The sequence below is a fragment of the Emydura macquarii genome, unplaced genomic scaffold (genome assembly GCF_026122565.2).
Source record: "Emydura macquarii macquarii isolate MOO-44397 ecotype Brisbane River unplaced genomic scaffold, CSIRO-AGI_Emac_v2 contig_1483, whole genome shotgun sequence".
Taxonomy (NCBI): domain Eukaryota; kingdom Metazoa; phylum Chordata; order Testudines; family Chelidae; genus Emydura; species Emydura macquarii.
The window spans coordinates 17,330,785-17,351,814 of NW_027131620.1; the positions used below are offsets into that span (position 1 = coordinate 17,330,785).

The following is a 21,030-nucleotide window of genomic DNA, read 5'->3' on the forward strand; positions in this document are numbered from 1 at the left end:
ATCTGCATTTGTCAGCTCAGTTCTCCATTCTTTGTTTATACTTTTAAGAATAGTCAGTAGGAAATATCCAGCCTCAGGACAAGAAAAAATCAGTACCTCAAAGGGGGGGAAAAAGGACAAGCTCTGTGTGGCTAGCCTCCATGCCAAAGGTTATAGTAACACAATGTACAATATTTACAGACTTAACTAAATAATACTGGGCTGACTTGAGGTTAGCAAAATTGTTCATTACTTATCAATGGAGCATGTGCTCTGTAACAAAGAACAGGCTGCAGCACAGAACCCAAATGTTTTAATATCAAATAAATCTGCCCTGAGGAGGTTTGAATGATTTTTGTAAAAGCCAAATTCTTCCATTTTTCATCTGGAAAATTCACTGCGGGTGGAACCAGTCCTATAAGTTCCCAGAGGCTGTGTGTGTGGTACAATATCATTGGCAGGATACCTGCATTACTTCCCTAGCATGCAGCAGATTTTGTGCTTCTAAAGGCAGTGGCCAGATCCTCAGCAGGTTTAAATTAGCACCACTCCACAGACTTCAGCAGGGCAAGCAAGACTGACACCAGCTGAGGAGGATCTGGCCTATGCGTTCTTTGGGAACTCCTGGAGGAGAGAAGGCAGAGGATGGTTATTGTTTTATTTTTTTAGGAAAAGCTATTAATCTTTCCTTTCACTCAGCTCCTGAAGTTTCTCCAATATTCTAAATTTTTCTCAGGGAAATAAACTATGAGTTAAGACTGGGGATTGCTCAAATAAAGGGATGTTCTACAAAGCCCGCACCCCACATCCTGCATGGGGAATGCTCTGCACACAAGGCAGTAATATGCTCCAAAGTGCCAGTAGTTCTGGTGTCCCTAATACACTTGCATGGAACTATAAGAACAAGAAGAAGCAAGCCTTGGGATAAGCCATCTTTATTGCCTGCTTCTCTGTATATTACGGCTTCATAGACAGCAAGGCCAGAAGGGACCAATGTGATCATCTGGTATAACCTTCTGTACAACACAGGCCAGAGAACTTCCCCCAAATAATTCCTAGAGCAGATCTTTCAGAAAAACATCCAATCTTGATTTGAAAATTGTCAGTGATAGAACATCTTTGCATGAACAGATTCACTGGCATTTCCGCAATAATGTCCATGGCCATGGTAGGTTTCTAGGCAATAATGTAAAGTGCTGTTACCCAGGCTGGGGTGGACTCTACTTTCTCTCATCCTGCCTTCTATGAGTAACCCACGGGGACCACACCCATCATTTAACTTGTTTACACTAGACCCTTTAGGGTGTCAACCCCACAAGAGGCGTGAACAGGTAAAAAGGGACAATTAACCTGTGATGGGCTGCACCTGTAGGAGAGTCAGGGCTGATAAAGTAATTGATGATGAATCCCAACTGGGCTGGGCTGGGCTGGGCAGGGCAGGGCAGGACAGGATGTAGTGAACAAAAAGTAGTGGGACTGCTGGGAGTTTAGCAAGCAAAATTATATGGTGTGCTATACCTGTCCTTCTAGTACTAGGGTAAAAAAAAAATGGGCTGTGTAATGTGTGCAAATTAAAATAAAAGAAATTGTTGATCATGTTCTATAGCATTGTGGACAATATTCTATGGGGAAAAAAGCTTCTTTATGAAAAACTGAGTCTGCTTAGACTCCAAGATTTTTCCCCAAAAGGGACTAGTGAGAATGTCGGGGGGGGAAGAAAGCCTTACTGCATATCCTCATATGAGGAGGCTACTACACCAAAGGACAAAGAAGGCGAATCAGAGGGAAAAGGAGGAGTCCTAGGGGGAGTAAGCTAAGGGTTCCTACCTGGGAATACCAACTCTGGTAAGAATTCAAGAAGAGGTGAAATAGTCAGAGAGAGCACAGGAAGCTCCAGTGGTAACCCAGAGGAGGGCCAGCAGATAGAGAGGAAAAGTAGGAAGGAGCCCAGGGAAACAGTAACAGGGTCTGAGGTTGTGTACACATAGGGTCCCTGGGCTTGAACCTGGAGTAGTGGGCGGGCCCAGGTTTCCCTTGTAACCACTGGGAAAGTGGTGCAGATAGCCTGAGTGTTTGTTTAGTAGGACTTTGATTCCCTGAAAGAGGAAAACTACAGTGATGTGGCCAGAGGTTCAAGACATGAAGAGGGAGCACCCCGAGTCACAAAGGAGGAGTAACCTGACTCTAGAGAGCAAGAGAACATGGGGCAAGGAACCGAAGGAGAGGGGAGCATCAGATAGGTTGCAAGCTAATCCCCAGCTGAGCCACAAGGAGGTGCCCTAGCAGTGAGTGGGAGTACCCTGTAAACTGAATCAGTTCTGGTTAGGGACAGGCTTCCTGTGTGTGATGTTTGGAATCAGAATGAGCAGATAGAAGTTCTGATAGCACAGCATCTTTCTTGTGTGCTTAGAGATTATATGAGGTGCAAAATCTGTCCTTGCCCTAGGCTGGAAGAGCATTGTTGGAACCTGGAACATATGGGGAGCTACAGGTCAGTGCAGAGGTACATTAGTAGAGCTTTCTGAGCCTGCTGAGTCAATGTTGCTGCTAGTCCCTGTTCCATGAGCACTGCATTCACACAATTTAAAATAAAAACAACACTCCAGACAAGATAACTCCCCCCATGCTGGACAGCATTACAGTGTATGGCTCTGTTCTGCAGGTCTGAGTGCATTTTCACCAGCCTTCCTGTCCTGCAGTTCCCTCACACTTCCCGTCACTTGGAAAAATACTTTATTTCTCACTTCTGCAGAACTTGGTTACAAGAGCAAGCAGAGAATAAAATCAGAGGAACATAGGCTGAAGCTTCATATATTTACTATATAGGATCAGCATAGTTAGAGATGGAAAAGGCCTTTCTTGATCATTGAATCCATGTCTCTGCTAGGATGGGATATAGACTCCTGACATGGGTATATATTTATGTCTATCCTATTCAAAGGCCATAAAAATAGCATGTCATGAGAGCCCAAACTATTACAAATGTTGTTGAGCATATTCCCCTCAGAGGGCACTGATTTATCACACAGGCCTGACAGAATGACTAAGCTAGAAATTGTTGCTAAATATGATTGAATTGTATTTAAGGTGGAAGACACAGGAGAAAGGGAAGGATAGATGTTCCTGTCAAGGAAAACATTAATAAATGGTTTCTTACTGATGGGTTCATTATTTCTCTGCTCATTCATTCTCAGGTAATACTAAGCACAAAGCAGCACAGGGAAGATCAGACTCACCTCCCTGCTGCCTTCAGAGCCCAACATCTATTCTTCCCCTTCTCTCTATCTTCCACCTTAACTTTACTTCAGCTCTGATTGTAGCACAGAAATGAGGATGGTAATCCTGCCAACCACCTACAACAGGTTTGTGACACTCCCCTGACCCCACTTTGGGTCAGGACCATCAGGGTTATAACATCTGAAATTTTAGATGAAAACATCTGAAATTGTGAAGTTGACCAATTTTCAAATCCTTTGGCCATGAAATTAACTAGAATGGACCCTGAATTTGGTAAGGCCCTACAAATAGGGTATTGAGGATGACACTGATGACAGAGTGGAGGGGTTGAGAGAGGATGATGCACATAGCAACTGCAGCTGAGCTAGCACTCTGGTCATTACAACTCTAATTAGCTGCCCCAGAGCACACCTGACTATATGAACTGTGCCCAACTGATAGATTGGGATGGGATGGAGAGCAGTAAAAGGTCAATTAACTCATTAGCCCAGCAGGACAAAAGGCACAAGAAGAAAGCATAAGAGAGGGGCTTGTAAATTCAGCATTGTAAGAGATTGCCACCGCCTTCCAGCACTCCATGGTACAATTGAACCAAGGCTACATAGATTGTAAAGGTGGTGGGGAAAAAACATTGTAAATAAACTACACAATGTGTTTTACCAGAAAAAGGTCTCCAAACTATTTGTGGGTAGAAAGTAGGTAGAAATAAGTCTGCCCTACCACACAAAGGTAGACTATATAGGGAGAGGGTGCAAGATATTAAAGGGAGAACAAGAATATTGAACTTGATGTGCAGAGAAGGGAAAGCTAGTAGAGGAAGTCAGAGAGGAGATTAATGTGACTGTGATTTAAAGGGATCAATTTGGGGTGGGTTTCAAGCTGTTAGAAAGGAAGAGGAGGGAATAGTAATTGATGGTGAGGGCCTAGACAAGCATTTTAGGTAGTTGACTAGCTAGCAAAGAACCAGATCATAGAAATGTTGAGAAAGTAGTGGCAGGATTTGGATGTGTGGACAAGGAAGAGGAAGGAGTTGAGATGATACTAAGTTTACAGGCCTAAATGCCAAAGAAGATGGTGGTGTGTACAACAGTAACAGATAATGGGAGAGCTTGGGAGCAAAGACAAATTTGATTTTTGGATATGTTAAATTTAAGTTGATAGCAAGATATCCTGGAAGAGATGCCAGAGAGACTATAAAACCTGTGATATGGAACTGGATGGAGGGAGACAGGTGAAGAGGAAGTAGTGCATTTGGGAAGCATTGATATGGAGATGACAGCTAAAGCCATGTGAGCAGATGAGATCAGCTTAAAGAAAGGGTGCAAAGGGAGAAGAGGAGAGAATGAGCAGAGGATTCTATTGTGCAAGCCAAAGCAGGACAGATGTCTAGAAAGAGGGTATGATCAACAGTATCTAGAGCAGCAAAGAGGATGGGGATGAGGCAGGGGCCCTGACTTTGGCCAGGAAGAGGTAATTGGTAGAGCTGGGCAAAAAATGGAGAAATGTTTGGCAAAATGTCTGTCCTTCCTTCACTGAAGAATTTAAAAATGGGAAATTTTGTGATCAAACCCAATAATCAGAAATCTTGGTGAGAGCTGTTTAACTGGAGTGGAGAAAGTAGAAGCCAGTTTTTGAGATGACTGAGGATGGAGTTGCTACTCAGGTTTTTTTTTTTTAAATGCAACCCTTTTTTGTATAAGTGTAGGCAGTTTATATTCATTGTTTACCATACATGCATTATGACTCATGTTTTATAGTTCATCTACATAGTGGAAGAAAGCAGACATATTTTCTGTGGACATCAAAATAGTTTTGAAATAGAATGTTTAACTTAATATCCTTCAGCTAAGTTGCTCTTTAAAGAGCCCTGAAAGGATTGTAAATTTCTCAAGCTGGGGGATGAATGCTGTCTGCACCTGACTGTCATCACAACCATCACTCATGCTTTCACATGCTTGTGAGATGCATGCAGCGTTTGTGTTTCCATTTCCAAAGCACTGTAGTTAGAGAAATCTCTAGTGTCAGAGCCATTTTATATTTTCTCCACTTTGGTGAGTTTTTCTCCCACCTTCACATGGCTTTTGTATGAGGTATCATGAAATCACGCTCATCCTTAAAAGCCACTCTGCCTTTCTAATAAATGTGCTAAACATAAATGCAGGAGCAAAGAAATTCAAAGATATAAAAGAGGTACTAGGCAGAGTATAATAACAGCTTGCTTAACTAAGACACCAAACCACAGATCAAGCATGTAAAATGCAAAGCTATAGAACACTGCATTTTTCATGTAGATCAACCGAAAGCATTTTGCCTGGTTGATCTGTGACAAATTATCTTGGTAACATCAACATCCTGCCTGGTCTCCTGTGTCTCATCTTGCTTCTTATCTTCCTATGGGCTTAAATGCTGAAGATTATGGTTTGCAGGATTTGACTATAGTACTGGGACATCTAGTGATTACGATCAGTATTGCATGTAGTTACCTGATTTGAGTTCTTGCCATGGTACCTGCCAAGAAAGCAGACAGGAAACTACTAAGAAGCTTGAACTAGTTCAATCTTTGAGCCATTGAGAATAAGGCCATAGATTATTTCATTTCTAGACCCTACACACTGATGGATTTTATATCTCTTTAAATTTTAATCTTATCTAATTTGGGGGGGCACCTCTCACTGTACTAGTTCTGTGATTTATTCACTATATTTGATTGTTTGTCAGTGGCTTCCTTTATTCCTAATCATATTAACATGTAAAATTTGGCAATACACTGGCAATTCTAAGGGTGAAAACATTAATACTTTCATACATACTACCTGAAGATTCTGCCTGATCTGTGTGTATTCTGGCATCTAGTTCCTGTCTGCTTTTACTCCTGCCACTCCTTTATTTAACTGGTTTAATTGAGTTACTTGTACATGACAAACTCCTAGCATGCAAAATGATACCAGTGGGTCTGATTCTGCCATTCTGGCTCACTTTGAGTAGCGCCTTAAACTGTGAATAATCCCATTTAAATTGATGAAACTATTTGAAGAGTAAGGTATTAGTCAGCAAAAGGCTGGCGGAATTGGGTCCTAAATAAATAGGTTCTATACACTAGTCCAATGTAAATGAGGATAAGTGCTTCAACATGTGTAAAGAAATTTGGGCTGGATTTTCAAAAGAGTTTAAGGGCGTTAGTGCCCAAATCCAATTTGAATTAGCCTCAGTAAGGCTCCTTTGAAAATCTTAGCCTTGGTTTACAATTTGGTAATAAGGACAAATAGGCAAGTAGTCAGGAATTAGGGTGTGCAGCGAGCCCAATGTCTGGAAAATCTGACGAGCGCAGCTGGCCTGTAGTAGGCTGATTGGGGCTGAATGGCTATTCAGCCTGATTTGTGGGAAGAGGCAGTAGACCGGCTCTTAAAATCAGCAGCAATCTGGGGTCTAAACAAACAAAGATGGATTATGTAGGATGTGCACAATTCAGGAAACATGATGATCATTTCCTGTGGGAGTGAAAAGAATGTACCGTTGAAAGGTGTTTTTATATGAAAAATGTAGAGACCTTAAAGTATCAAGATTTGCTGCAATATCTAGGAAGTGCATCAGGAAAATGGGGCCCTGTTAAAAAAAATATTGCAATTCTTTAAGAACATGGGAAAGTTGAAAGACTTTAATTCAAGAATTATCTATGGTGCCCAGTGATTGACAGTCATAGACTCAGCAAGTGAGTCTGCTTTGTCATAAAATACAAGAAAAAGAACTTTAGTGGCTGGTCAAGGATTTTACCCACATGGCTTCAATAGTTTCTGTCTTGTACCCAGCCTTGCCTCGCTCCAGGTAACCCAGCTCTGACCCTCAGCTCCAATTCCTGACTTCAGCTCTGCCATCTGGCCTCTGACTCCAGCACTGATCCTGGCTCTGGTTCCTGACTGTGTGACCACAAGGCCTGACCCTCCATGTCCCACTCCTTGACAAACAGAACCAGAACAGAAATCATGCTCCAAAACTCCGTCTCTGAACCTGGAAAGTCTCAGGCCAGTGGTGCCATCTTGGTCCAAGAATCAATGGACCCAGAGAGGAGAGATGGTTCTTGGAGAATGTGAGCTAAGGTACATCTTGATGCACACTGCAATGGCTTCCCTTCAGACTTGCTAGAATCTAGTGCATCCAAACAGTAAGATCCATTCATTTTCCTCCAACATGTTACATATTAACCACAGAGAGAGAGAGAAACCAAATGAACAAAATGAAACACCAAGGTAAATCATGGGAGATGAACACAGCAGAGATTCCAGTGAAATCCTGATTCCAATGAATTCAATGACAAAACTCCCCTTGACTTCAATTGGGCCAGGATTTCACCTGCTAACCACTTTCTCTGCTCATGGACTGGTAAGCAAGGTATAAAAAAAATTGGAAAAGTAGTGCCCACTAAGTTACATGTAATTGAAAAGCAGGTATTAGAGACAGCTCATTCTGAAAAATCTGTCATTGAGCCCAAGACCAATTTTATTATTTCTTATCTGTTTAATCCTCAAAAAGTTGTCTCACACAGAAGACAAACATCATGCAACCTTGCATGCCTCACTTTGTTGCTCTCATCAGGAGGTTGTCATGTAACTGTTTAGAGTGAATTAGTAAATTCATGGAGGATAGGTCCATCAATGGCTATTAGCCAAGATGATCAGGGACACAACCTCATACTCTGGCTGTCCCTACTCTTCTAATTGCCAGAAGCTGGAATTGGAGCACAGGGGGTGGATCACTCGATACTTGCTCTGTTCTGTTCACTCCCGCTGAAGCATCTGTCACTGGACGCTGTTGGAAGACAGGATGTGGGCTAGATGGACCTTTGATCTGACCCAGTATGGCCATTTCTTACATTCTTAGTGGAGGGAGGGGAAAATACAGGAGTATGGGTGGGAGTCGTGGGGTTTTTTTTCCCATTTGTGCCAGGGATACAAATATTATACATATTTGAAAATTATATTCTATCTCATCCTCAATGGCTTGCCACTAAATATTCCCTCCACATGCTAAACTGAATCTTGGCTTGAGATTCTCTTTATCATTTTACCAGGACCACTCTGCCTTAGAACTGTGCAAAGAGATCACATTTTGTTTTGCAAATACTCTGATGCAAAACATGAGTTTTGTTTTTTTTTTTAATGAAATATTTTGTTAATTTGATTCAGGACAAAGCAGTTCCATTAACATATGCAGTTTTACTGGTGAAATCTTGCAAAGGTCAATATAGTGACTTGTCCTGAATTTGCCTCAGGGAGAAATTGTACCATCTGTCTAGCAAAACAGCTATTTAAAGGGAAACAGCAGGTGGTAAGAGTAGAAACAGTCTTTTATTCTCAGAAAAAAACAGCAAGAAGAATTCCAAGAAATCCTGACTAACAGACACAGGCTGCAGTCAAAGATATGGAGCCAGATTCCAATGTCAGTGATAGTGGTTTAATGGTGGTGGTCTTGTTTTCCCAGAAGTCTTATTATCTTAATTCTGATATGGCTGGCTATAGGGCCTCAAATACAAGAGTGTAAAGACCAGAGATTAAACATAAATTAGTAAGGAATCTTCCTATTAAATTTGTTAAGGAAAGCTATAGAAATCCTCTCCTAGAACCATATGCTAAATTTTCAACAAGCATTTCTGTGAAGAGGCAGCAATGATAAATATTGAATCTGAGAAATAATCCCTAGCATGAATATGGAAGACATGTGAAACTGAATTCACAGCTCTCACTACTGAGATTTATTTATGCTTTTATCATTCCTGTGCCATCCTCTGATTTATTCACCTGTTCTTTCTAGGGGGAAGCCTTTTCTCAGAATCTTTTGTGGATTGTTAAACTACTTAATGAATATTTTAGTGAGAAACAGAGACATCCTGATTCAGAACAAGCCAGGCCAGAGAATCAAAATTCCGCTAGGGCAGCGCCACTTTAGAGCTTGCATACTTTCACAGAAAGAAACTATGTTTGTAAGAGTTGTTTGCAAGGCTGGAGAGGGCAATTGGTCAGTTTCAGTTCTACAGTTAATGTGTTATGCATGTGAACATCTGAGATTTCAGAGAGAATGCGAAACAGAAATAGTGCCTCCCTTCCCCCCCCCCCCCACTAAGATCCCAATTTGTAAATTCTCTCTAAAATGTCAGCTTTTGCACACAGGTGGATGAAGGCTGAACATTTCTTTTTTACAAACAGAGGCAGGGTGATTAAGATAAGAAAGGGCTGGTGATTATATTAAGAATCTGGAAGTCACTAGATGAGCCTGTAGACAGGAATCCCTCTGAGGAGTGTGTGTGTGGGGGGAGGGGAAATGGCATGCATTGAAGAGAGAATGCAGTGGACTCAGAAGAAATACAACCAAGCCCTCTGAGTCAAGATTACATTCAGAAAAGAGGGAGATGTGAGATATCTATGAGTGGAGGTGCTGATGGCAATAAAAGTTTTACCTGATTAAGGATTGGAAGATTTGACCCTCCAACTTTTTTGCACGAGGAAGAGCTGCCCATAGTTCCCATGCCTGTTTATTTTCCTTCCCTGCCTGCAGTGGCCCTGATATACCTCAGAAGTCTATTTTTTTCTCAATTTTAAAATGTGAAATTTTCTTGGTGTTTGGTTTTAAATATGCTCCTGTGAGAACTGCAACTCAGTCACTGTGGTGTTGTGTTTAAGAGCCTTCTGAAAAGTAACTAGCCTTTAAACAGAAGTAAGTGACGTGAAAGTGTCAGTTTTACTCCTGTTTAAAGTCAGTTTTCTAGTCTATTATTGGTAATATGGTAACACCCCCTTTAACTCCAGGCAGGTGCAGTATAAATTCACAGGGCTTTGCCCTAGTAGGATGCTTCCGAAAGTTAAATGATCTATTCCAAGCTTGGTGAACTGAAAAAAGTAAGTAGCCTAAATGATAGAAAGTAATCTAGATTTTTCTACGATTGTTTCAATTGTTCTATTGAAGAGTTTGTAACAAAGTAAGAATATTCATTAACATTTTAAAACCTAACCAGTGTCCCTTAAGTGACTTGACAAGATGTCAGAACATGTTAGTATTAGAGGTGAGTGGGTCTAATATTTACCTAATTTTCTTTTTTTATACAGGAATTAGATACATTGCTCCTGACAGCTAATTTCTACGTTATCTGCAAAAAACCCTGCAATTTTCAGGTGCCTAACTAGCCCCTGGAATCATGGTTAAAGTTGCCCCTCTTCCCCAATCTGAAATGGCACCCCTGGAAAATAGATGAAAAAATCCTTCCCTTCCCCATAATTCCCGTTCTCCTCCTCTCCAGAAAAAAAGGATGAGAGATGAGCTTTGCAACGTGCCCTAAAAATGAATTCAGGCTATTCTGGATCATTGGAAGAGTGAGTTGCAAAACTCAGAAACCCACACAGAAAATGACCCACCAGCAGCTCCCTCTCCTTTATACCAAGGGGCAGCAGTCCAAGTGGCTCTGCAGTACTATGGTACAGGGAGAGAAGCGTTTCTTATATAGGCCAGATAGGACCCAGATTCATCAAAGCTTAGTGGCTGCCTGAAAAATGCATCATCTCAGCCAACCCCCTGGATCTTTATCCCATTACTAAATCTTTGAATTTCTTCCCAGTGAGGTAACCCAATCAGGCCATGCCCCTCCCCAAAAGGCTGTCAGAAGTGAAACACTTAGACATAAAACTAAACAGATATACTGTTACCCCAGGAAGAACTGTAGAGGAATGATGTATTTTTTTTCCCCATAGCCACTTTTCTGATTGAAATTGCACATCTGAAATACCTGAACAACAGATGATTCTGTGAGCGAGCCAGAGCTCACTTTCACAAGAAGTTCCAAACATCTTAGATTTGGTGTGCACACTGACTCAGAAGATCTCAGAGCTACCTCAGTTTGTTATTGGAGATCAAAGTTCAGAAGAAAAGAAATCAGTGTGCAGAACTCTACTGATATTTCTTAGTAGATACGAAGTATTTGTCCAGATAACTCTTGCCAGGCAATCTTAAAATAAGAAGGCATTAGTTTTTAGGTCTTGTCAGAACAGCTAGTATTTAAAGTATATGGTTTGAGAAGTTACCTCTGACTCACTCTGCAGCCTTTGCTTTGAAAATGTATTTGTTTATAGTTGCTGCCACAGAGCTTTGAAAAACACTTGTTCATTTCATGGCTTAAATTTCCCCAAGCATTACACTGGATCACTTGCATATACTGACTGTGTCATTGTCAACCATAAAAGTTACAGTATCACATTGGCTGCCAGTCATTTTTCTGTTCCATTGATGGGTTGTTTGGTTTATTAAACACAGTGCTACTATTTACCAGCTTGAACATGATTAATCTCGTTTGATTCTTGGATAAAAGCTAATCGACCTTCCTCAGAGTCAATGTTCTATCCTTTCTGTGAGCCTCCCTTACCAACATTGCTCTCCCACAGCTGACTTCTTGTTCTGCCCAAGAAATCTGTAGCATTTCCATTTCCTATCGTTTTTTATTTTTATTATTTGGATCACTTATAAACCCATACTCTTACATTTGTGTCATCATGTTGTCTTGTTTTATTAAATTATGCTTTTAGATAGGGTCTGTTAAGGCACCTTCAGGCACCTCTAAATTAAAATGATTATTTTACTTCAGGCCAAGAGCCATTTGGTGCAGAAACTACTCAGTGAGTTACTGGTGTTACTTGGACTGAGTGAGGCCTAAACAAATTATTATATTGTTTATTATTTTGCTGCCCAGACCATGCGCTCAAATAAGACCGCTGTGACTCATAATGTTAAGTGTCTCTTTAAAGGTAAAAAAACCCCACAAAACCATAATGTGCTTGGCCAACTATCCAATACTGTACTATCCCATGGGGGAAATTTAAGCCAAGCTGGTGATCAATCTGTACCCTGAAGCAAAAGTACCAGTATCCTTCACAGTTTTTATCCTAACTAGTCTGACTATAACATTACCTCTTCAACTACCAGTTGCAATGTTGCAAGTAGTCTCTACACAGACAGATGATAGGAGACAGAAGTAGAATTTAGAAAGGTTTCCCTTGGTCTTTTTCTAACAGCAATAATAGTCAAACATATCATTTACTTCCCTCTTGTATACTAGCTGCTGCTTCCTTACAATTACCCTCCCCGTTCCTCTCCTCTGCAAACCCCAACTTGCATTGTTGGATGATATTCCAAATCTACCTAACCTTCTGTCTGCTGTCCAGCTGTTGTTGTTGTTTAAAACAAGCACCAACACACCAAGATTTTGTTTTTGGAAATACAGTTCTAGCCAGTGGTGTGCTAGAAACACAGTGGCAATTACAAATTTTGAAGCAACAATAGAGTAAAAGTTTGATCCCACTTGAACAGAATTTCTCTCACATGATCCAGGCAAAAGTTTAAATATGACACTTAGAAGTGTGGCAGGCAGTAAAAAGCAGATGAGAATTAAGTCTATCATCAAACACAGCAGTGTAACACCCAAACTGAAACAGTTCCATGCAACAAGAGAAGCAAAAGAAAATCTCACAAGAAAGTTGCAAAGGCTTTGCTTCATTAGTCCCTGCCCTTTCCTACACAAACAGTTATTGGATTACATGAAAATCTAACAAAGAGCAGTCTCCTAGACATGCCAGTTTAATCAGAGCCCTGGTACCTTCCCTATTATCTCAACCAAAAGACATCTTGCAAAGGCCTTGTTTACAAGAGAAAATTGCACCAGTTTCACTAACAAATTTTTTTAAAGTATTGTGGTTAGCACACACAGTTGTGCGGGCACGCTTATTCTAATCATAACTGAAAAAACAACGAGAGTTCTGTAGCACTTTAAAAACTAACAAATTTAATTTCAGCAGGCATAAGCTTTTGTGAGCTTCAGCTGAAATTCAGCTGAAGCTTTGAGCTTCACGCCTGCTGAAATTAAATTTGTTAGTCTTTAAAGTGCTACAGAACTCTCGTTGTTTTTACTGTATACAGACTAACATGGCTACCCCTCTGGAACTAATCACAACTGAGTTTTAAAATCATTTCCTAATCAATTTAAGCTAATCCAAAATAAATACGTCCCACATAGCTTTTAGTACTAGTTTAACTAAATCAGTTTTAAAAACCAAAACTTTTTCAGATAGCTCACTTCTGAGCCCAGCCTCTCCTTTTATGCAGCTCACAATATCGTGTGGCTAATTGCTAAATAAAAATAATCAGCCTTCAGTTATTAGTAGTTTCATCGTCACTTGTTCCACTTGCAAATCCTTTGATGGTTGCAATCCATCTACTGCCCTGATTTTCCGTTAACATCCTTGCAGCGCAGTGCTCCTGCCCTTCCATGGGAAGGGCGGGAGGGCATAGGTCCTGAAGTTATGAGGAGAGTGTAATAGAGAGTAAAAGTTCCCGGGCATTTAGACATTGGCAAGTGCAACTGTTCATGTTCCCAATCTTTGTGAGCATCTGTTTAACTACAGAAAGTTTGCAAAGCAGCTTGTGGAAGCTTATTTGGCAGGGAATTAAAATCTTTGTCTCGCCCTATCTCCACTTCTATATTGTCAGCACCTTTTGCAGATCCCGGAAAGTGTCTGTTAAAAGCCAAAGCAAAGCTCTCCTCTGATATATCATTGTATTCAATTCAATATACTTGGCATGGGAGGGGGACTGGCTATTATATGGGTCCAAACTGAGTACTTGTCTTCCTAATCTCATCACTTCTTACCTATTGCAGGTACTGGCAGGCCTAGGCCCCCCCCGAACCTAAGGCCCCTCTCTCAACTGATGGGGAGAAACTATAAAGCCCAGAGCGCAACTGAGTTGGGGAGTGGAGGAAATGAGAAACCTGGGATGAGAATGAAGGTCACAGGGCCGAAACAAGTCATCTGGAGGGGGGCACCGAGTAGAGAACACCAGACAATGCCCACCGCTCCTTAATGGAGCCCATGGTTTCTTAATAGACTTGAGGTCCATCCTGTGCTTCATGTGCACTGCTTTGAATAATTTATTTTGACAGACTGCACAAGGCTGAGAACAAGACATAAGTTTAGGACCATGGCATTTTACAGACAGCAAATAAACATGGGCCCTGATCCTCAAAATCCTGAAATCAGTGAGAGATAGGTGCCTGAGGGTCTGGGCCCCAATCCCTGCTCCAAAGCACTCACAGTCCAGGTTTTAGGACAAGGCATGATGCAGAGAATATTGACATAAGGCAAGAGGGAGGAATATAGAAAATAAAGTATGATATAGGTAGCTAGTTAGAAGGATGGCACAGGGGAGCGAGTCACTGTTGGAGAGATTGTGGAAAGAGGTGGGCTTAGAGTGGGAATCTAAATGCAGAAAAAGGTTGTGTGACAAGGTTGATTTTGCGGGAGATTTAGATAAGACAACAGGACACTGCAGACATAGGGCAGCATTACAGAAAGTACAGAAGCTTTTGTAGGAGAGGGAAACAAATGGGGCAGAAAAGGAAGCAGTTTTAGCAGAGGCTAGGGCTTGGACAAGAACATGATGGAGACACAAGAGGAGATTAAAACAGGGACAGAAGGCCAGGTTTTTTAAGATATCGAGAGACCTAAAGATGCAGACAGGCACTTACTGGAATTTTCAAAACACTTAGGTGTCTAACTCCTATTGACATAATTGGGAGTAGGCACTTAGGCCCAGATCCACAAAGGTACTTAGCTGCCTAAACTCCAGATTTAGGCACCTAAATCCCAGATTTAACTCTGATTCATAAAATTCCCAATAAACCCTGTAGGCATCTTAATTTGCTTGGTTCCTACATTTTCTCTGTAAAACTTCCCTAAGTATCTATGGGCATGAGCACTGCTGCCTCCCTCTAAGTGGCTGAATGCTCAACTCCCACATAAGGCCCAGAACAATTCACAACCAGGGAAGCCAGGCATACAGCCACCTAAGTCTCCTGTGGTGCCCAATCTTGTAGGCATGCTCAGAGACTGCCTACAAGTTCAGGTCCCATTCAAAATCCAGCTGGAGCGCAAGGAGCTGGTGCTGCTATTGTCACCCACCTTTTCACTTTTTGTGGTTAGAGCACTTGCCTGGGATGTGGGAGACTCAGGTTTACTTTCCATCTCTTTGGCAGAAAGGATTTAAACCGGGGTCTTGTCACCTCAGCTCTAACTAGTGAGCTATGGGATAGTCTGGTATGGGATAGAGCTATGGGATAGCCCTCAATGTCTCCTGTTGGAGGCCTCCACTTTGAATTAAATAAATAAATAAAATAAATAGCTGGTGGAAAAGGGAGATTGGATTCAGGGTCTTCCATCTTTCTGGTGGGTGCACTAACCACTGGACTACAGTCATTCTCTCTCTGACCCAATGACTATTTAAGTCAGTCATAGCAGAGATGGGTACCTCCCTGAAGTCCAGATAGGTGCCTAGCTCCATGAGAGGGGTAGGCCTTAGGACATATTCTCTTGTTGGCATTTCCCATTGGCTAGCTTAGGTGGCTCCCCACCTAGCATGCTGATTTCCATGGATCGCATTGTAAAGCGCCTATCTTTCCTCATGTATTGTATAGAGAGCCTAGGCACCTAACTCTGCTTTGTGAATCGCAGCATTTGTTCCTGTGATTTTCCAGGCTCCTAAAAGTTAGGTGCCATGATACTCAGTATTGAAACACCCAAGTCCCTTGGTGGATCACACCCGTCATTGCTTAAAATCCTAATAGGTTCCTATCTGCATCTTTAGACACCTAAATATGTTAAAAAATCTGGCCTAGAGTCTTAAAGATGAAGACAAGGAGCTTGAATTTGATGCAGGAGAAATGGAGACAGCGCAAAGACTAAAATGGGATGAAATGGTCAGAACAGCAGCAGAGGAAGATGAGTCTGATGGTGGGGTTTTAAATGGAATGGAGGAGAGTGAGATGTGTACCAGATAGGCCAGAGAGAAGCACAATCTAAACAGATGATTATCAAGACAAGGACAAATGTTGGCAGTAGGGTTACAGTTTGGTTCTCTTGAAATTTATTTTAAATTTCACAGGATGACCTCCATTCTCTCCACAGCAGGTAGCCATATAGCTAAAGGGAAATAGTTCAGCTCCTAACTAAGGTAGTTGAATAGGTCAGCTAGATCAAATAGCTGGATACAGTTATGAGGTCTTGTGCTCTGGAAATATTTCTTCTGATTAACAGGATCCTCTACATACTTATGGATGATTCTATTCTACTTAAGTTCTTGTACTATGCTTATCACCATGACATCTGAGTATACGAAACACATCATGATGGCATGTCTAAGATTATCGACCAGTTTAGGTCAGAGTTCTGCTCTAAACTGCGGGCTCATCTTTTATACCCTAAGAAGACAATATATTTCCTCAAATGCCTTTTGGTACTGAGCAAGGTCAGCATACATTTGATTAACGTTTAAGACACTTGTGCCATCTGCTGGAAATGACTTACATTAGCAGTGTCACTTGCAAAAGAAGCAAACTGCATCTTCTTTACATTTGACAGCAAATACTTTTGATTACAGGACTATCATTTATTTTATTGTTGTTCTTATTAAGTGAAGTTAGTGCTTGGGAAAGGTGTTAAAAACCCTGATGACTAACTAAAACAGGCTATGCTATGGGGCAACAAAAGAACAAACTTCCATCCACACATGCCACTACCAACAAGTGTCTCAACCCTGTTCTGAGGAGATCACCATAAGGGGTGAGAGTTCTGATATTATGTACAGGTGACAACACAGGTACCTAGTTATTTGGAGCAGTATACAAATATGCAAAGGTATTTTCAGATACATGGGTATCCAGTGCTGAATTGCTCTAGTTGGGTAAATATGCAGATGTTATTTACACTATATGTAAATTATAGATTAGTATCTTTCAAGATGTACTGCACTGCAGTTTAAGCTCAAGATCCTTGTTGTTTTGTATGTCTTTTGACCATTACAAATTACCAAAGCTGAAAGTTCCTCAAACAGATTTTGGAACTATCTAATTCAAGCTGAGATCCATTTCATTTCTCTTATTTTGTTTAGTTGCACAGTAGAGTTGTCTTGTTTGAGACAAAGGGTTGTGGTATGTTGTCCTGCTGCTATTGTTAAACAACATTTTTCCCCTTGCACAAATTAAGCCATCATAGGGCTGCTCTAATTTATACTGCCTGGAATGGTCTCCAATGGGCCCTTCTGCTAGCCCAGAATCAACAGAATAGTGTGCTCTAGCCATGCTCCCAGACACATCTCTAGCTCAGGAGGGAAGAAGGAAATGACAGCTTTACACCACGGGGGATTTCTCTACAACAGGAATGCCCAGCTACCCATTTAAAGCAGTTTTAAGTCCCTTTGTGCTGCTGGAGTGGCACTAAGTGAACTTAGCGCTGAGGCTGAGAACCTGGCTGCTCATCTGTTGAGGCTGTATTTTTGGGTAAGTTATTATTGTTTGCCCAAATTATTTTACATCTAAAACATGAGTTGGTCAAATTGATTTAGTTAAGTTTGCAATTTAATGGTCTCAAGTTGCAGTAGGGGAAGTCTAGATTGGATATTAGGAAAAAGTTTTTCACTAGGAGGGTGGTGAAGCTCTGGAATGGAATGGGAGGTGGTGGAATCTACATCTTTAGAGGTTTTTAAGCTGCGGCTTGACAAAGTCTTGGCTGGGATGATTTAGCTGAGGTTAGTCCTGCCTTGAGCAGGGGGTTGGAGTAGATGACCTCCTGAGGTCCCTTCCAACTCTAATCTTCTATGATTCTATGGTAACTTTTTTCTCCCATTCATCATTTATGAATGCTGAGTTAACTTCCTCCCTTCCAAAATAATTAAGCTTTAGACTGAGACCAAACATCAAAACTTTGGTGAAAACCTAGCCTAACTGAAGTCAACTGGAGTTCTGCCATTGACTTCAATGGGCCAGAATTTCACCTTTAAACCCAAAGAGAGTATCTGTTGACAATGTTTTAAACTGAACACAGGGGATTAGAACGGATTAACCTTCTTAGTTTTTACAATACTGTTTCTACAAATGATGTTATAACAGACATAAGGGATCAAGACACTATAATACATATTCCCTTCTTATTTTCCCAAGTATTCTAGAATGCCTCATGTTGGTATCTTTTCTCACACTGTGGGAATTATACAGTTCTCTGTTAAGATGACTTTAGTGCATCTTTTTGCCACTCCAACTCACAAAGCTGGTCCATCATCCTGGAGGAACAGGGCTTTTTTTTTTTTTTTAAATGAAAGCAGAGTTTTTGAAGCACACAATGGGAGCCACCATGAAGAGGCTGGTTAACTGAGCCAGTGAATTGGTCAGTTTGACCCTTGGAAACAAGCTAGCTATGACCATGTTACACAGGGTAATGCTCTGAGGTTTGTGGGATCATCCTAAGCAGGGACTGTCCTCCTTAAGTGTTTGTAAAGCACCTAGCAAACAGTAGGCATTACCACAAATAAGTAATAAGAATTTACTAAGCCTGGTCCTGCAGCCCAAAGGGTTCATGGGAGATTCATGCATCCCAGAAATCACATGAGATCCCACAGGTCATTCCCTGGCAATTCATTTAGATGCAGCATGATAACACTTTGAGACAGAGAACTGTCACATTGCTTTCCATCATGATGGGAGGTCATCTTAATGTGATAACTCTTATACTACAACATGGTATCTTATGTTATACATGTTTCAAAATGACAATTACATTTTGACTCCACAGGATATGCTCACCCAACACAGCACGATGACTGGAAGCAACATGACAGTGATGTGATGCAGTGCTCTCTGGAAGCCATATTGATGCAAGATGATGCCATATTAAGAAATATGACACAGTATTGCAGTGGTGTCATGCCATGATGCCATCTGGAGGCAGAATGAGATCATTTCACAATTGGGTGACTGGTTTACATATACATCAAAATTCCATGATGTAAGAATGTTACTGCCTCTTCAGCTGTTTCTACAGTAGGCCTTTTTGCAATAAATTTTCCACTGTCTACACTAATGCTCCCAGAGATAGAGCTCAGCCAGTGACAGCAATAGTGAGAAGTTTTTGGCAAGAAAACCAGTGCAGACAATTCATTCCAGGCTGAGAGGAGCTGTTGCTGCTACCACTTAGACAGAGACACTCCCCCACTTTTCCTCAGCCTCCATCCCATCTTGTTATTACTCCTAGTAATGCTGTAGTGGCCAGGAACTGCATTCAGGATCAAAGCTTCTTTGTGCTGAATGAGGTATAAACATAAAAGACAAAGAGTTTACAATCTAAACAGAACCAAGACCACACAGTGGATGAAGAATACAATGGAGGGGGAGAAAAAGGCAAAAGGAATAGTAACATAATATTGCACATATTAGCAAAGTGCTTAGTTTGAAAACTTTAAAAAAATAGCAAGAGATATGATGTTAATGAAATGCTAACAGGCCACTTGCCTAGCCATTATCATTAGGCAGTTTGCCATTGGAGTCACATTAGAAGGGATTTGAAGGAAGATGGCTACACAAATCGATTTGGAGAAGGCTCTTTAGGCATACAGGGCAGTGTAGAAGGCTGAAGGTGCTTGTGGGAAAACAGACAGGCAGCTGATGGAGTTTTCTAGCTCTGGTGGAGTCAAAGGGGTGGTTATAAATGAGTGAGTTCAGAAAATGATAAATACGGAGGAGCTACCTTGTGCAGAACCTTGAAGGTACAGACCTTAAGCTTGTGTTTGATGTGATGGAAAAGGGGGAGCCAATGGAAGGACCTGAAGATGTGGGGGATGGGGGGTGGAGAGGGAGAAAGAGGGAAACACAAGAAAGAGTTGTGTTAGGAAGATGTTTTGGCAGAAAAATGTTCTGAATGGAGCTGAGGAGAATAGGATTGCAGAAGGCAAGGCCAGAGAAGCCAAGGCAGTATTTGAAATGGGAGAGGATGAGGACCTAGACATGAGCATAGGCAGCACAGGCAGAGGGAAAAGGCTAGAGCAGTGGTTCCCAACCTTTCTGGCTCGAGAGCCACAGATATTTTTACAACCCTGAAGGGCCACCAGTCCCTGCTAGCAGCTCCCCTCCCCATCCCCAGTCCCCTTAGCTGCAGCAGTGAAACTGCCCGTGACCTGTAGCTCCATGGGCTCCACCTGGCTTCCTTCTGCAGCCAGGGGGATGGGAGATCAGTGCAGCCTCCAGCAGGGACCCCAGCACCTAGGGACTCTGGTAGAGTGCTTTGCTCTCTGCTGGAGACAGGGGAAGGGAGTACTGATCTCCCTTCCCTCTGGCTCCAGCAGGGACCCCAGTGCCTATAGACCCAGTCAGAGCGTTTTGCCATACTCCCTGCTTCAGCCAGGGGGAGGGGAGTGCTGATCACCCATCCTCTTGGAAGCAGCAAGGAGTCTACACCCGTCTTGGAGTCTCACGGCAACACGCTCCACCTGGGTCCTTAGGCAGCGGCTCCCTTCTGCAGCCAGTGGGAGGGAAGCAGCAGGCCATTTTGAAAGAGCCCGTGGGCCAAAAAAGAGCCTGTGGGCCAAAGGTTGGGAACCACTGAGCTAGAGCTTGGAAACACTCAGGGGAAAGCAGCAAGATTCAGATATGGCCTAGATGGGGCGCGGGTGGATGGGGAGGTAGGGTGTCAGAAACAACGTCCAGAGTGCAGGCCTGAGAGACCAATGATGTTGTCAGCTCCCCTTCGCCCCCCAACCTGTCTCAACCACCCCACCCCTCTCAGCCTCCCCACTGCCCCATCTCCTCCTCTCAGCCTCCCCACTGCCCCCCACCCCACTGCCCCATCTCCTCCTCTCAGCCTCCCCGCTGCCCCATCCCCCGAATTCAAAGAGCAGCCTCCACCTCCCGCAGTTGCCATAGCTGCCGAGAGGTTTCCTCACCGGGCCACGCAGCCCAGCACCGCG

The 21,030-nt window shown here is 42.2% G+C and overlaps 1 long non-coding RNA gene across 1 annotated transcript; it reads right to left on the minus strand.

Moving 5' to 3' along the window:
• Positions 1-530: 530 nt before the first annotated feature.
• On the minus strand, positions 531-21,006 carry LOC137157376 (uncharacterized). Its single transcript, XR_010921097.1, has 4 exons — positions 20,969-21,006; positions 18,875-19,009; positions 5,700-5,724; positions 531-603 (listed from the first exon to the last, which is right to left on the minus strand). It is a non-coding gene; the product is annotated as an uncharacterized lncRNA (long non-coding RNA).
• Between the last annotated feature and the right edge of the window lie 24 nt (positions 21,007-21,030).